Source organism: Moschus berezovskii, chromosome 2 (assembly GCF_049115385.1).
Source record: "Moschus berezovskii isolate FMDL1 chromosome 2, NW_MosBer_1.0, whole genome shotgun sequence".
In the NCBI taxonomy this organism is placed as follows: Eukaryota; Metazoa; Chordata; class Mammalia; order Artiodactyla; family Moschidae; genus Moschus; species Moschus berezovskii.
The window spans coordinates 52,551,875-52,569,171 of NC_142461.1; positions in this window are offsets into that span (position 1 = coordinate 52,551,875).

Sequence of the window (17,297 nt, forward strand, 5' to 3'; positions counted from 1 at the left end):
ATCTAGTGACAAATAATCAACATATGATTAATCACTTAGAAATGATGGGTCAAGGAGGTGAAATTCCCAGGATTTTAGATATAAAGGGGGAAAAACCTTCTGAAAGAATTACATTTGGTAGATTAGTTTTGTTTCTCCTGGTGTATGAAAATTTATCACTGATCTGCAATGTGGGGATTTTTATGTTGAAATACTATATTGTCACCTACCTCCAAATCTGCACTTCCACCTCCTCAGCTTCTGCCCTTCACCATCCAGTCTGCAGTTGAACTTAGAAGTGAGGGGTGCTGTCCACGTTTCAGCCCCTGGTACAGTGACAGGTGGTGGAGGTGGAGCCCTTGAGAAAGCAGCCTCAACAAATGTTTGGCTTTGTTTTGTTTTTTAAAAAAGTGTTTTAAAAAAGGGAACCAAGATGATTCCTGAAACAATCTGTGCCCAATTAAAAATATTAACAACAATAATAAATAAACTGTTGAAAGTTCAAAGGGTAAAACTAAAATAGGGACCAGAGGAAATCATCTTTGTTTTTCTCAGCCAAAAACTGTGCAGATCCAATGCTACACTGTTTCTTGTACCAAGTCCTCACAGAAATTGCCAGAGACCTCTCTCTCTGAAAGGCTGTATGCAGGATTATGCCCTAAGGAAATTAATTTTCTCCAACATTTCTCATCTTTTGTAAACATATGGCATAGATTTTTATTTTAAAGATAAAGACCAAAGATCTGTCAACTGTGGGATTCTCACAGTCCAACAGTTTCTTTTTGGTTAATTTTTTACAGCTATATTAACCAGTGCTGCTGCCATAGATATAAGAAAACAAGACACTTTGCTGTGTTCACATATATCTGATTAAAGCTCAATAGAAATATTTTGGGTGCCTTGGAAAAAAATCAAGTTAAAAAATCTTGGTGAAAAAAAAGCTTATCAAAATCTCCAGCTTCAAGTGTGTTTAGTTGTTTTCGTTTCATTGTTGCCTACATGCTGTGATTGGAGCACAATGTGTGGAAATTGCATAACCATTATTTCCACAAATCAAAGCTCTTGAGAAATGGGAAGGCTGTGCAGGAGCCGCTGCATGAAATGTCGATGAAAAAAAATTCAGCCTTTATGTCTAAAGTCTTCTTTTCAGCTATTGTTTAGTTGTAACTATCCCTGGGCTTCATTTTGCTTTTAAACTAACATTGGAATTAACCATGGGTGAAATAACAGTTTTTAAAAAGTGCTTTCTCTGAATTTCTTATATTTTCCCTGAGTTCAAGTTTCTTTTATTATTTTTGATATCTTGGGCTAGTCTAGGCCATGGCTTCTTAATTCCAACACTAGAACTGTTAAGACATCCAGTGGAATCCCTAAGTCTCAGAGAGAAGTGTGTATACACCCAGCCCAGTCCATTCCAGGTTTATGGGGGCTAGGGAAAGTCCTTTCTCTAATTCATTCACAGTTAAAATAGTAACCAGTCAGATTGCTATTTGGGTCTAAATGAGCCTGAATGCATTACAAGAAAGGGAAGAACAACTTCTCTCTCCAGCTTCCAGCCTTCCTCTTTTGCTCCAGCAGAGAGGTTTGGTTGTACTACTCTGATAGCCGCATGCTTCTTGCCTCAGATGCTAATAAAAGCGTCTTACTACAGATGTTAATAAGAGCAATTAAGAATATCAACAAAAATCTTGGGAAAAAAAATAAAAAGGTCCAGCTATTATTTCAATTATGTAAATTTTTTTTCTTTTAAAAAAAGGAGTTACCCCAAATGAATTAAAAAAAAAAATTCTTTGAATGGTTATTTAGAGTGAGAAAAATAAAATAGACATTTATGTGATTAAAACAAGATTTGATATTGTTACAATACCTAAAGTTGGCTTTCCTGGTGGCTCAGACTGTAAAGAATCCGCTTGCCAATGCAGGATACCCAGGTTCAATCATTGGGTCGGAAAGATCCCCTGAAGAAGGGAATGACAACCCACACCAGTATTCTTGCCTGTACAATTCCATGGACAGGGGAGCCTTGCGGGCTACAGTCCATGGGGTCACAAAGAGTTGGACACGACTGAATGACTATGGTTTTCACTTTCTTGCCTCAGAGCCACCCATAAGCACCTATGATAACTTGGAAATTTCCCCTTTGGCAACGAACACATCTGAGTTAGTCTGGGAATGGGTGGGAATCTCTAACATCCTTTTAGAAATCAGGAGATGAAAATGGTGATTTACTTAAAAGTGAAATGCCGTTATGTTGGGAGATATTCTACTGGGGTGTTTTCTTAGCTCTTTCGATGTGCAAACTCATTTTGAGGAAATTCGTCTGCAAGAAAGGCATAAAATGCAGCTGTGCATTCACACTTTTCAGTCCCTGACATATACTGGGCATAAACATCTTTTTAGGTTCTGGATTTTTGATCAAAGTTTGTTTTCTTCTATAAAGTTTCTGCTTGAAGAGTGTTTCAGTGTTCTTAAAAGTAAATTTCCAAGATTATCAGGCTAAAATAGTGATTAAAACAGAAGTCTGTGATCAGTCACCTAGTTGAACTTTGAATCATGGTGGCAGTTTTTCTTTTATCTTTAAATTTGGTGCCATTTTCTTCCTAATATTTTCACCCCTGGGATTTTTCTGGTTAGAGATGTATATAATTTCCTTTCTGCCCACATCCCCTTCTAAAAGAAATTGTCTCCACCCACAGACCTTGCTGAACAGATGGGCCAAGTCACCCATGATTACATTAGATGACCTTATTCCTTGGGCTGTAAGAGTTGAGGACCAGCGTGTGGAGGCCTATGATGTGTGTCCATCTATACATTCAGTTCAGTTCAGTTCAGTTCAGTTGCTCAGTCATGTCCAACTCTTTGCGACCCCATGAATTGTAGCACGCCAGGCCTCCCTGTCCATCACCAACTCCCGTACTTCACTCAAACTCATGTCCATCGAGTTGGTGATGCCATCCAGCCATCTCATTCTCTATCATCCCCTTCTCCTCCTGCCCCCAATCCCTCCCAGCATCAGAGTCTTTTCCAGTGAGTCAGCTCTTCGCATGAGGTGGCCAAAGTATTGGGCCTTCAGCTTTAGCATCAGTCCTTCCAATGAACACCCAGGACTGATCTTTAGGATGGACTGGTTGGATCTCCTTGCAGTCCAAGGGACTCTCAAGAATCTTCTCCAGCACCATAGTTCAAAAGCATCAATTTTTCGGTAATCAGCTTTCTTCACAGTCCAACTCTCACATCCATACATGACCACTGGAAAAATCATAGCCTTGACTAGATGGACCTTTATTGGCAAAGTAATGTCTCTGCTTTTTAATATGCTATCCAGGTTGGTCATAACTTTCCTTCCAAGGAGTAAGCGTCTTTTAATTTCATGGCTGCAATCGCCATCTGCAGTGATTTTGGAGCCCAAAAAAATAAAGTCTGACACTGTTTCCACTGTTTCCCCATTTATTTCCCATCTGTTCCATGGAACAGATGACATGATCTTTGTTTTCTGAATGTTGAGCTTCAAGCCAACCTTTTCACTCTCCTCTTTCACTTTCATCAAGAGGCTTTTGAGTTCCTCTTCACTTTCTGCCATGAGGGTGGTGTCATCTGCATATCTGAGGTTATTGATATTTCTCCCAGCAATCTTGATTCCAGCTTGTGCTTCTTCCAGCCCAGCGTTCCTCATGATGTACTCTGTATATAAGTTAAATAAGCAAGGTGACAATATACAGCCTTGACGTACTCCTTTTCCTATTTGGAACCAGTCTGTTGTTCCATGTCCAGTTCTGACTGTTGTTTCCTGACCTGCATATAGGTTTCTCAAGAGGCAGGTCAGGTGGTCTGGTATTCCCATCTCTTTCAGAATGTTCCACAGTTTATTGTGATCCACACAGTCAAAGGCTTTGGCATAGTCAATGAAGCAGAAATAGATGTTTTTCTGGAGGTCTTGCTTTTCCCATGATCCAGCGGATGTTGGCAATTTGATCTCTGGTTTCTCTGCCTTTTCTAAAACCAGCTTAAACCTCTGGAATTTCACGGTTCATGTATTGCTGAAGCCTAGACTAAGCCAATTGGATGATATCATTTGAGAATTTTAACTATATTGAAAAAGTTATACATAGGTGATGTAAATTGGATTTGCAAAATCACAGGTATTTGGTTTGGGAGTTGTTCCAGAACAAACCTCAGCCATGTGTAAATCAAATTTATGAGGGATTCAAAATTAAAAAACCTTGTATATAGAGCCAGACTAAGAGAGTGACGTAGAATAGATATGCAGAGAGAAGGTGCTAACAAGAGCTGTATTTGACATTTGTAAGATCCCTCCTTGTCATCCAGGCCTCGTTCTACTTTCTAAATAAACAATTTTCCAGCATAGTTTGGGGTGGCTTTGCCCAGCTGCAGGGTTAATTTCTGACTGTTTTAACCAATCAGCAATATAACATACTCCTGTGCAGGTGATTGGTTCAGAGTAGGCAGGTGAACGAATTAGAGACAAGTGAGGTCAAGGAGAAAGTTGCAGGCCGTTTTTTGGGGAAGTTTCTTCTCTCCAATCCATGGGAGTTGCCTCAAAAGTACTTTCCGTCCTGGTAAATATGAACTAAGAAGCAAACAGCAAATAGCTTTTTCTGATGACCTTTTTAAAGCCATGAGAAGAGGCAATTTTAGCAGAAAAGCACATTGTAGAAGACAGTGCACAGAACCAGTTGTTTTTTAAAGCCTGTTCAGTTTTTGAACTTCTTGATAATATAAACCAATAAAATCCTTTGTTTAAACTATCAATATTTGGATCTTAAATTTGAGTTGAGACTAATAATTTTCTAGGTCTCAGAAAACCAAGCAGTCACTTGAATTTTACCAGCCCCACAGATGAGCAATTCTTAACACTATTTTCTCCATTTTTGCCTGGTTTGACTGGTTCTGCATTATCTAGCAAGGTGCCTGGCATATTTTAGTTGCATCATCAATATTATTACAAAAAACCTCTTCCTTTCTCCCTCTCTCAATAACATTTCCTGCATACAGTCTTTGAAAGTAGTACACTTGGAGGAGGCATCTGACTTTCAGGTTGTATTAATATGAAGTGGTCTTGGAGAAGACAAAAGAAAACAAAACTAATGATGAAACTAATAATGAAATGAGAGTGATTAAGGAAGAACCCAGTCAACTTCACCAAGACCGGGAAAGGTAGAGTGATGGTGCTATGAAGACAGACACCATAACACATGCTTCCTTTTTATATGTACTCTATAGACAACTTCAAGGCTTCCCTGGTGGCTCAGACAGTAAAGAGTCTGCCTACAATGCGGGAGACCCGGGTTCGATCCCTGGGTCGGGAAGATCCCCTGGAGAAGGAAATGGCAGCCCACTCCAGTACTCTTGCCTGGAAAATCCCATGGACGGAGGAGCCTGGTAGGCTACAGTCCATGGGGTCGCAAAGAGTCGGACATGACTGAGCGACTTCAATTCACTTCACTTCATAGACACCTTCATTCCTACCATGATAAGATTTCATTCTCTGCATTTGAAATGCAAGTATATAGATAAAAAGATTATACTTTTTTCCTAATCAAAATCAAGGAGTGTATCTGGATTTTTGGAACATGACTTTACTTAATCCTGATGATCCTGCCTGGTAGGGATCATTCATTCCATGATATGGGTGGGGAAGTGAAGAAGAGAGATTAACTCACCCAAGAGAGTAAGTGACAGAATTGAGATTGGAATTAAAAGTTACACTACTGCTTTATGTTAATTATTAAATTTGATTAATTGATGGCTTCTCTGGCCTTGACATGATATAGTGTCATCTTAAGTGTAAATTATCTCTGGAAAAATCATAAAAAGATGACACTGGTTTCCCCTCCAAGGGCACAAACTATGTGACTGGGAGTGAGAAATGTTTATTTTCTACTGCCCAATGTTTTGTGCCTTTTGACATTTGAACCATATGCTTATATTACTTTATCTAAAAATGTAATAGATTTGGAAAAAAAATCACATCATGAAAATTTTTTGTCTGATAAAATGGTAGATTCTCTCCAGCTCTAAAATTATTTTATTGTGTTCTCCCAGTTTATGTTAATTTCAGGGCGTTAAAAGGTTTTCGGTGTTTCAGGCAGTTCAAATATACGAATGCTCAAGTAGGTGTCGGAGAAGGCAATGGCAAATCACTCCAGTACTCTTGCCTAGAAAATCCCATGGATGGAGGAGCCTGGTAGGCTGCAGTCCATGGGGTCGCTAAGGGTTGGACACGACTGAGTGACTTCAGTTTCACTTTTCACTTTCACACATTGGAGAAGGAAATGGCAACCCACTCCAGTGTTCTTGCCTGGAGAATCCCAGGGATGGGGGAGCCTGGTGGGCTTCTGTCTATGGGGTCACACAGAGTTGGACACGACTGAAGTGACTTAGCAGCAGCAAGTAGGTGTACTGAAAAGTTCTGTCATGTTTGACCAAATAGCTCCTTATAACATTCAATTGGGATCTCTGAGCCTTGAAATTTTGTAAATGTGAAGCATATGAAACTGTCTTTGGTAAAAAGAGACAAGGTCAGCTCCAAATGTTCCTGTCTCCATGCATGTTCTCCCAGTTTAGAGAAGAGACAGATTCCTATCCTGAATGTTCTCCAAACCACTGAAATTGCTTAAAGGGATTTTTAAAAGGTTACTTGTATTTTTGGCAGTATTAATTACTTTTTTTTGAAAAATCAGATAAATTTTGGAAGTTAACCTTAAGATTCGGACATGACTGAGGGACTAAGATTCAGATTAGGGCAAATATCTGGAGAGTACAATGAAGCCCAAAGGGACCTGCCAGCATTTTCACTTGAAAGGATAACTTTACTGTGATTAACAATAAACTATCTAAGGAATGGCTTGAGCAGCAGTTAGGAATCTGGCTATTAATCACTGTGGATATCTCCTGTGGGTGAGGACAAGCTGAAGGCAAGCGTGTTCTGCACATTTGATTTTCTCAGGAACACAGCAGGCACCTTGTAAAATCACTAGGACTGGCCCCACAACCAAAACAGAGGAGAATAAAGAAGATTCATGAACACAGGCACTGGCAATTTGCCTTCATTCTCTAATGGCAAACCCTGCAGGAGACAGGAACATTTGGAGCTGACCTTGTCTCTTTTTACCAAAGACAGTTTCATATGCTTCACATTTACAAAATTTCAAGGGTCAGAGATCCCAATCGAATGTTATAAGGAGCTATTTGGTCAAACATGGCACAACTTTTCAGTATACCTACTTGAGCATTCGTATTTTTGAACTACCTGAAACACCGAAAACCTTTTAATGCCCTGAAATTAACATAAATATGGGTCACACGGCTAAGTTCCATTCTTCTTAGCATTGAAGACAATCACATGTAATTTTGCTGTTATAGGAAGCAAATCAGTTCTGCTAACTAAAGCCCTTAGTATTTTGCACATTATTTTTCTGAATTCTATTTTAGTATTTGAAATGCTAAAAAATTCTGCCCCAGCACTCTTTCTGGAGAAGTCTGTGTTTTGTCTTTTGATCTCTGTTACTGGTTCACAAGTCACTCACGGCTAAGTTATAATGATAAAGGGGGGAGGCTATTTATGGACTTTTGTATTATTTTTTTTCTATTCATCATACTGCATTTCCCCTTCTGAGACTTCAGAATTCTGCTGCAAATTACAAGCAAGGACATTAACAGCCTTTGCTAAGACCTCAGAGCTATAGGAAAAGATCCCTGCATAAGATCCTGGCTTAAAAGGTATTTCGGCCCTGTTGTGTAAGACATTATATTCAGAATCTCAATTTTTATAAGAGAAGAAGAGAAATGTTCTAGTGGAAAAATCTGTTGCATACTTATAGCTGGCAATCCAATAATTCTGGAGGAAATGCCAGAGTCATGCCTCTGTTTCTCTTTGTCCACAAGGGACTTCTATAGACAACTGTCCCAAGTCAAACTAGGAAATCTGGACACCGGTTTCACAAGGGCAGTGCTGAATGGAAGGCATTGAATGAACCACTTGTGTTATTGTCAGACATGAATCTGCCGATGTTGGTATAAGGCCTCACCTGGAGATACTAACTGGCCAATCTAATAGATTTTCTTCCAAACACTCACTCTTATCTGTCAAATATAGCGTAACTTTTAGTTTATCTCCCTCTATTCCGATTTGGCTATAGCTTGCGGGGGCTCATAAAGCTTCATCGATTCAGTTGTCTCGTTTAGTTCACCCCCACGAGAAACTTCTGCTCCCTACTGTAAACTCTAATCTACAGTGTGGCGTCTTCTCTACCTGTGGCCTGACTTCTATTCCCTGTGTAACTGTTTAATGGAAGAAGGTAAAATCCTTCGAGAAAAGTAGTTCACAATCTTCTCTGTCTCACCTGGATAACTTTGTTCTATTCCGCTTGTTATAGTTTTATAAAAGTATTGAGACTTTCCTTAATAAAGATAACTCAGAGCCTCTCTCATGAACTTTGCTGAACTCAAATCAGAAAACCAGAATATATAAAACCCATTAGTTCATGAAGACACGTAAAGAAAACCTTAACGCTCTGTGGCTCAAGCACTATATAATTCTGAAATACAGATGAAAATGCCTTCCTTAAAGAGATGTTATTATGATAAAGGAGAAAAATGTGCATAATGTATTCTTAGTTCTGGAAGCAAAAGTCCCTTATAAGGGAGCTGTTATTATTTCTTATTACGATCCAGATGCTGGGACTATATATTTCCCAAAGACAAAATAAAATGTAGGAAAGATGTAAAAATTCCAGATTATTACCAAGCTCTAGGAAAACTAGCATTGAGTGGGTATCCTTTGATAAATATGCTAAATACCTATTTATTTGATAAACTGACTAGTGGAATTAGAGGTGTGTTTGAGCGCACTCACCAGAGATCTGTGAGTTCCCTGGTGCACTAAATGGAAAATTCTACAGATAGGAGGTAGTTTCTTGCTAGTGTTTGGAATAGATCCCTTTCCCTTACTGTTGCTGGGAGCAATGACTAAACAGAGAATCAGTGCTATTGGGGCTCTTTCATTCACTGTTAGTGGGAGTAAAACTTGGCATAACTCTTTAAGAAGGCAATTTGACAATACCTATTGAAATCACAAATTCATATCCCCTTTGACCCAGCAGTTCTACAACTAGGATTTTACCCTATGGATATACTTGCATTATACTATTGTTTATGAGAGCAAAAATTAGAAAACACCCAAATGTTTGTTAATAAGGGGATGACCACATAACCTATTGTGCCCACATTCTATGATATATTATGCAATTAAAAAATTGATGAGGATTTGTATTTGCAGATAGGGAAGGATGTCTAAGATATCTTTTCAACAAGATGTAGAGCAATATGTGTGGTATGACTGCAGTTCTGTAAATAAGAAAAAGGAAATGTATGTAAGTTGGGATATACATAAAATATTTTTATATGTATATACACAACACAACTATTAACTGTGGTTAATTTTGGGAAGAGAAACTTGGAGTGCTGAGAGGGGGAAACCATCTCCTTATTTCATACTTTTTAAAACCATATATACATAATTTTAAAAATAGATTTTTTTTTAAAGAAAGAAGAGATCCTCTTTGCATTCTCCTGCAGCCTGTAAGAAGGCAACTTGAGGACTGAATGCTACTAGGCAGGTCACAGTGTGGCATTTATCTCCTCAGTAGAAGCACCCTGGGCAGCTACACTGTCTGCAGCGGTCTCCAACCTTTTTGGCACCTGGGACCAGTTTAGTGGAAGACAATTTTTCCATGAACTAGGGCAGGGGGACAGTTTCAGGATGATTCAAGTACATTACATTTATTGTGCACTTTATCTCTATTAAAATATCAGCTCCACCTCAGAGCTGCAGGCATTAGCTCCTGGGGTGGTGGGGTAACCCTTGCTATAGAAACCTCACTATTACCTTAGTGGCTTTATCAGAATCACCTGGCCTACATGGAAAATACCTGTGAGGCCAAACCTCATTCTCTAAGCCAGGGTGAGGGTGTAGAGATAAAATGATATTTATTTTCCAATTTCATCACCGTGATTTTGTTTAAAAAATCTATTTGTCTCAAATTCACCTCAGATATACCAGTGACTATGTAACTGGTAGTCACAATCTTCGTTTCTCATTGCTCTAAATGTTTTAAAACCTGTAAATATTGCCTCTCCTTCATTCATGAATCCCCTGTTATTTTTATAGTTAATAATCTTGAGCCTGTAAAAGCAACATTCTTCCAACAAAAATATGAAAACCTAACATGCATTATTTCCCATGATAGCCTTTCTTATATGAAAGTCAGCATATAACACATATTTGAAAAAAGTACTTACGAATATCCAATTGTGTACAAATGTACAAGTACACAATTACAAAAACATACAATTATGAAGGGATCTTATACTTCAGTAGGTTACAGTAAATGCATCATACAAAAACTATTTCAGGTTTCTCATTTTAAAGGAATTTTAGGCTAATTGCTAAAAAAAAAAAAAAGCACAGAATAGACATATTGGACACCCATTATGCAAGTATGTAAGTATGACTCATAGTTAGAAAATAAGTCATTTATGAGCATAGTCAGTTAGTCTTTATCATTATCTTAATCTTTATTTTAGGTTCTTACACAACATCCCAGAGTTAGGGAGGAGAAGAAATCCTCAAATTATTTCTCCCTTGAAGTGTGCTTTAATTGAAACAGGTCCTTTGACAAGGGTTGAACCCAATGCCCTTGCATATTTCTTATATGGTCTCTTGGGGCAGTTTGGGGATGTGTGTGCAAAACTACTCTGATGTAACTGAAGGAACAAAATGTTGCTCGTTTTTTACCTTGATCCACGTGGAATGGCTGTGAGACCTCGTGGTACAGTTGATGTGTGGAATCATTCTCTTCCTTAGCAAATAATGTTGTATGACACTTGCCACTATGATTTCACTTTTTATGCTTTTAAAAATACATATAAAGAGCTTGATTTTCTTCGTGTTCCTGGCAGATTTAGCAAACTATTATCATTTTATGAGGCTGAAGAGCAGTAGTTCTCAACTACTCAATGTGTGGTTCCTGCATCAGCAGAATTAAATCATCTGGGAACTTGTTAGAACTACTGGTTCTTGGACCTTGCCCCAGACCTACTGAGTCAGAAACCCTGAGTGTGAAGCCTAACGATGTGTATTTAACAATCCCTAAAGCTAGAGAACAACATCTGTGTAGGAATTCCTACAGTGTGGCATCAAGTACTACAAAATATTTCGCTGTATCTATCTTTGGAAAAGGGCAGGTGATGCTGAATGACAGAGGAAGGTGATAGAATAATAAATTTTGTGAAATGTATATTATCTACTTGAAATGCTTCTCCCAGCCTGTGAACAACTGGAAGTTGACTAAAATAAAAGAAAATGCTAATTCTTCAGGCTACATCTTCCTGTTTAGGACAATTATTTACAGTCATTATGAACCTATACAGGGTGCCTAAACCAGCACAAGGCTGTGGAGGAGGGCTGTGCTCTGACTTCTGACCTGCTTTCACTGCTTCTGTGGCTTTGTTGCACTGAGATCTGCCTCTTGAAAGCCCTATCTATCTAACTATCTATCCACCTTCAGGATGGAATGCCCTCACATTTTGCATTTTCAAGCCTCAAAACAGGATCAATACATGGAAATTGTTTATGACAACTAACTTATGCCACTTCAATATGACACATATATCAGTATTTTTTTTTTATCTTAACACCTATTGCTTTTATTTACTTAGATATGTTGGTCTCCCTTGAAGTGTAATCTCTGAAGAAGACTATATCTTCTTATTTTCCTATTCTCAGTGGCTTGATACAGGCTGCACATTCAGAAGTGACTCACAAAGTAATTCGGGAAATAATAGTCATCCTTACTGAACAATTACCATCTGACAAGGCAAGTCAAACTACAAAGACATCACACAGAAAACTATATATACCATTACTTCTCTGTTGTAGAGATTTTTGTAATTTTGTGATACTTTTTAATCATTTTAAAACCCTGTTTTCCCTGCCAAAGCAGTGGTAAAGCCCTTAAAAATAAGAATGTATTATACGCTGGTTCTAAGAAATGGGGAAATAGGGGTAAACCACATCCTACTCTCAATGGAACCAATGAAGACCGTGAATGATGACATTCGAAAGGCAGGTGTGAAGGAACCCAGGGTGCTGATGTGGATTGAGTCCTGTGAGGGTTTATCAGCAGTGAGCTGTTCAAAAACATGACAAAATCCCTGTATTTTCACATAGCCAAGTGAGACATTTCTTGGCTCATTTGTGGGAAGGAGACACAAGAAAGCAAGAAAGAGATGCTCCTGGTTTCAGTTTCTTAGGGTTGCTGTTCCAAGATACCACAAACCTGATGACTTAACAAACCAAATATCATGCTCTTGCAGTTCTGGAGGCTAGGAATCTGAGATCAAGGTGTCAGAAGGGTCCATTCCTTCTAGAGGCCCTGAGGGAGAAACTGTCTTTCTCTTATCTTCTGGTGGCTGCTGACAACCTTTGGCAATTCTTGACTTGTAGTTACACTGCTCCAGTCTCGCATATAGGCCTTTCCACTGCTTTGTGGGTGGGGGCATGAAGGGCAGTGACGAGCTGAGGATGGCTTGGAAATACTGGGGTTCTGCTTTATACTCTCTTCCCTGACTTCACCCACCTAGGAGGATAAGGATAAGATGCATTATTTACTTCTAGTTTTTAAAGTTCTGAAATCATATTTGAAATAAACATGTATTTGAGTTTAATTAAAATAATTCTAAAACATATTTGCTATGAAGCACTAGAGTCAAGAGTTTAATGATATTTTTTAGATTTTTTTAAGTCATCTTGTTGGGAATTCCCTGGTAGTCCAGTGGTTAAGATTCTGTGCTTTCATTGAGAAGGACTCAGGTTCATATCCTGGTTGGGGAACTAAGATCCTGCAAGCCAGGCGGTATGGTCAAACATTAAAAAAAAAAAAGTCATTTTATTATAGAAATTTTTGAACATACACAAAAGTTGAGAAAATTTTATAATGAACCCCCATGTACCCATCATCTGGCTCAGCCATTATCAGTATTTTGGTATCTTGCTTCACCTGTTTTCTATTCTGGATATTTTTTTTCCCCTAGAATATTTTCAAGTAAAATCTAGACATCCTATCATTTCACTTACAAAGAATTTCAGAAGGTATCTCTCACGAAGAATGTTAGTGGGCTTAGGTAAAAGAAGGCCCCTGTGTCTGATAAAATCTTACTCCTAGAATAAGATTCTGCCATGTAGATCAGTTCATTTTTTTATTTTTATTTTTTTAGATCAGTTTAATTAGACTATTTTTTCACACTTAGCACCTGATATCAACCATTCCCCTGACCCAAGCCCACTTCTCTGAGGCTGTTTACTTAAATGAATCACTGTTTTAGTTATGTATTGTTTGGTAACAAATTACCCCCAATGGTAAAAGAATCAGCCTACAATGTGGGTTTGATCCCTGGGTGGGGAAGATCCCTGGAGAAGGAAATTGTAACCCACTCCACTACTCTTGCCTGGAAAATCCCATGGATGGGGGAGCCTGATAGGATACAGTTCACGGGGTTGCAAAAGAGTCGGACATGACTGAACGACTTCACTTCACTTTACCCCCAAAACTTAGTAACTTAAAACAACAAATATTTATCATCTCAAGTTTCAATAGATCAGGAACTCATGAGCTTAATTTTAACTAGGTGATTTTGGCTAAGAGTTTCTCATAAGGTTGAAGTCAAAATGTCAGTGGGAGCTGCATTCATCTGAACGTTTGACTGGAGCTGGAGAATCTATTTCCAGGTTGACTCATCACATGGCTAAGGCAGAAGGCCTTAGTTCCTTTAGCTGTTGGCAGAAGGCCACATGAAATTTTTCAGAGGGCTGCTTGAATATCCTCACAAAATTGTAGGTGACTTCCTTCAGAGTGAGTTCAAGAGAGAGCAGGGAGGAAACCATAGTGCCTTTTATGACCTAGTCTTGCTACTCAGACACTATCACTTCTACCACAATCTGTTTATTCACTATTTGTTTACTTTATCTAGTCACTAAGTCCAGTCTACACTCAAAAGAGGAAGAATTAAGCCTCATTACTTTAAAGAAAGAGTATCATAGAATAGGTGGACATATTTTAAAATCACCATAACCATCAATGAGCAGGACATCATATAAAAATGAAGAGGGAACTAAATTGTGTTATAAGTCATTAATTAACAACTGACTTAGCCTCTAGGGAAGAAGATGCGGTAAGCTACATCTAAACACATTCTGAAATTTCCCTTTATTTTCCTTTTCTTGATTTCTGACTTCTTTTCTACTTGCTGCTGCATCCCAAATAACCTAAAGAATTTTCTAGTTGTCCAACTGCAGTGTTCTACCCAGATAAGTTTTCCTCCTCAAAAAGTCCACTATACTTATAAATTATTGTCTAGCCATTTGCTTCCCATTACACCTAGTTATAATTTCTACTTCCTAGTGCAAACTATAGCAGACCTAGACTTTTAAAATCCAATTACATTTTTAAAGGTGGATGAAATGCATCTGTCAAATCATTTGATCATTAGAAAAATCAACATGTCAAAATTTGTATTTCAACAAATAACAAAAATAAAAGAGAAAAGGCAACAGATAAACTGAAGAATTATGAAATAGGAGAGCTGTAAGTACTTTTAAAGATTTTTTAGTTTAGGTCCATGGCTTTCTCTTCAGTGGATGAAATGAGGCCCATTTAAACATTTTGTTCTAAAAGTCACCCAGCTAGTTAGTGGGCACAATTTAGACTTTCTGTCAAATTTTTTTTTTAGCTTCCAGTTTAATATTCTTTCCAATATATCAGTTCATTTTGATCTTCATTGTTAGACATTTTAATGGATTATTTCAGAATTTTATTTTAGCTTTTCTTAGAGGAAGTCAAGTTGCAAGGTGAATCTACGTAGTTAAGCAAACATTTTGTTGTCCCAAGTAGGACTACTTGGGAATAAAAGAAGGTGTAATTAGTAATTGTGTTAGGTTGACAAATGTAAACTGGAATGTCTTTGGGTAAACTGTTATAAGTGGCAACCTGTTAGTAGGTGTATGATGAATAGACCTGGGTTGTTGTTCTTATAGTGATACTATATTTATGCTTTCTAAATATTTTTAATGCATATGTCAATTTGACTATAGCACATAACAACAACAACAAAAAAATTCAAGAAAAGGATTTTCTTTTCCATAATTGTTTTCCAGATAGTCTTATAGTTCCTTTAAAAATGGTAGGAAAGAGAGGTCCAAATTCCTGATTGAGAGTAATCAATCAATCAATTAATTCAATAGATATGTATTGTTCTAAAAGGTCTTGCAGGTCTTCATAGAACCGTTCAACTTCGGCTTCTTCAGCATTACTGGTTGGGGCATAGACTTGGATTACTGTGATATTGAATGGTTTGCCTTGGAAACGAACAGAAATCCTTCTGTCGTTTTTAAGATTGCATCCAAGTACTGCATTTTGGACTCTTTTGTTGACCATGATGGCTACTCCATTTCTTCTAAGGGATTCCTGCCCACAGTAGTAGATATAATGGTCATCTGAGTTAAATTCACCCATTCCAGTCCATTTTAGTTCATTGATTCCTAGAATGTCGACGTTCACTCTTGCCATCTCCTGTTTGACCACTTCCAATTTGCCTTGATTCGTGGACCTAACATTCCAGGTTCCTATGCAATATTGCTCTTTACAGCATCGGACCTTGCTTCTATCATCAGTCACATCCACAACTGGGTATTTGTTTTTCTTTGGCTCCATCCGTTCATTCTTTCTGGAGTTATTTCTCCACTGATCTCCAGTAGCATACTGGGCACCTACTGACCTAGGGAATTCCTTATTCAGTATCCTATCATTTTGCCCTTTGATACTGTTCATGGGGTTCTCAAGGCAAGTATACTGAAGTGGTTTGCCATTCCCTTCTCCAGTGGACCACATTCTGTCAGACCTCTCCATCATGACCTGTCCATCTTGGATGGCCCCACACGGCATGGTTTAGCTTCATTGAGTTAGACAGGGCTGTGGTCCATATGATCAGATCAACTAGTTTTTTGTGATTATGACTTCAGTGTGTCTGCCCTCTAATGCCCCCTCCCAATACCTACCCTCTTATTTGGGTTTCTCTTACCTTGGTCGTGGAGTATCTCTTCACAGCTGCTGTACCTTACCTTGGAGGAGGGGTATCTCCTCAAGGCCGCCCCTCCTGACCTTGAATGTGGAATGCAAAAGTAGGAAGTCAAGAAACACCTGGAGTAACAGACAAATTTGGCCTTGGAGCATGAAATGAAGCAGGGCAAAGGCTAATAGAGTTTTGCCAAGAGAATGCATTGGTCATAGCAAACACCCTCTTCCAACAATACAAGAGAAGACTCTACACATGGACATCACCAGATGGTCAACACCGAAATCAGATTGATTATATTCTTTGCAGCCAAAGATGGAGAAGCTCTATACAGTTAGCAAAAACAAGACCAGGAGCTGACTATGGCTCAGATCATGAACTCCTTATTGCCAAATTCAGACTGAAATTGAAGAAAGTAGGGAAAACCACTAGACCATTCAGATATGACCTAAATCAAATCCCTTATGATTATACAGTGGAAGTAAGAAATAGATTAAAGGAACTAGATCTGATAGATAGAGTGCCTGATGAACTCTGGATGGAGGTTCGTGACATTGTACAGGAGACAGGGACCAAGACCATCCCCATGCAAAAGAAATGCAAAAAAGCAAAATGGCTGTCTGAGGAGGCCTTACAATTAGCTGTGAAAAGAAGAGAAGCGAAAAGTAAAGGAGAAAAGGAAAGATATAAGCATCTGAATGCAGAGTTCCAAAGAATAGCAAGGAGAGATAAGAAAGCCTTCCTCAGTGATCAATGCAAAGAAATAGAGGAAAACAACAGAATAGGAAAAACAAGAGATCTTTTCAAGAAAATTAGAGATATCAAGGGAACATTTCATGCAAAGATGGGCTCAATAAAGGACAGAAATGGTATGGACCTAACAGAAGCAGAAGATATTAAGAAGAGGTGGCAAGAATACACAGAAGAACTGTACAAAAAAGATCTTCACGAGGAAGATAATCACGATGGCGTGATCACTCACCTGGAACCAGACATCTTGGAATGTGAAGTCAAGTGGGCCTTAGAAAGCATCACGACGAACAAAGCTAGTGGAGGTGATGGAATTCCAATTGAGCTATTTCAAATCCTGAAAGATGATGCTGTGAAAGTGCTGCACTCAATATGCCAGCAGATTTGGAACACTCAGCAGTGGCCACAGGACTGGAAAA